We start from the raw sequence: 1,266 nt of genomic DNA, 5'->3' as shown, positions 1-1,266 counted from the left end.
ATATATATATATATTAAAAATAAAATAGTTGTTGCTGTTGTTGAGTTACATTCAACATAAAGTCCCTTGCGACGCCGTTGGGTCAGAGCAAGCTAGCTGCTGCATGCTAATCTACAACATTGCCAAGCAAACAATTTTTTTTTTCACACATAGGTAGCCACTGCGCTGTAGTAGCGTACAACTAAATTTCCACGGAAAACATGAAAAACAGCTGCAGGCGTCCGACACACTACGCTTGTTATTTAGTGAGCTTCAAATGAGGCTTACTGTAGCTCTTTTCGCGACAACACAGACACAGGTCAGTTCTTTGCAACGGGCGTTTATTGCTGTGGGCACATCGGGTCTCTTTGGTACATCCAACTTCACACCATGAACGTCGTATATGCCTTATACGCCGTGAGAACTACATTATAAGTGAACACAGTACAAATAAATCAATACATTATAGCTTAGCAGAGAAAATACAAACAACATCCAGATCAATAAAGACAATATAATAATACCTCGTTGGCCGCTTGTCGTGAAAAGAGGTTACTAAGTTCTTTGAAGTCTCTTGAATGTCCATTTGGTCGTCTGTATTAACTTCAAACCACATTTTTAACTTTTATGCAGTTTAACAAGCATCGGAGCTATCTGCTCCGCCGGAATTCAAGGCAGTGAGTGTCGACTTAAACCGTTGTAGCGGTAACACAGACAGAAAACATTAGTTCCGGGACAAACGTAAATATACAGAATGAGATAGATACACTGTTAACCATATCATTTAGCAGCTTATTCTACCCTTTAGTTCTTAAACATGTATTACATTTTATCTTTACACCAAATTAAGTTATATTTGTTACATGAAATTATAACAGCAATTATGAACTGCGCATCATGAAAACACAAGTATTTATGCAACAACACTTACAATTATAATAATAATAATAATAATAATAATAATGACTTTATTCAGGACTCAAAATGGAAGGTCCATAGCACACAGAAACAACAAGACAAAACAACAGCTACAACATAACAATAAATAAACAGTATATAGATAAAAATTAATAAGTAACTTATACCATCTGCTAGGTTACGGTCGCAGTCTGAAGTGGCTTTGATTTGGATCACACTACCTTGTTTCTTATGACCCGCCCTTCTCTGCTTCTGATTGGCTAGTAGTCCTTACCTGGGAACTGCGCATGTGCAATTCCCAACAAAGATTTTGTACAAGTAAGATGCATCACTCTGTAGCTCAAGAGTGGAGCGTACAACACACAGGGT

General features: G+C 37.4%; 1 protein-coding gene across 1 annotated transcript in view; it reads left to right on the top strand.

The window, feature by feature from the left end:
• LOC123972077 (complement factor H-like) overlaps positions 1–1,266 on the top strand; it is a 21,361-nt gene that overhangs the window by 10,172 nt on the left and 9,923 nt on the right. The window lies entirely within an intron of this gene.

Source organism: Micropterus dolomieu, linkage group LG06, assembly GCF_021292245.1.
Source record: "Micropterus dolomieu isolate WLL.071019.BEF.003 ecotype Adirondacks linkage group LG06, ASM2129224v1, whole genome shotgun sequence".
In the NCBI taxonomy this organism is placed as follows: domain Eukaryota; kingdom Metazoa; phylum Chordata; class Actinopteri; order Centrarchiformes; family Centrarchidae; genus Micropterus; species Micropterus dolomieu.
This window is presented reverse-complemented; position numbering and strand designations above follow the sequence as displayed.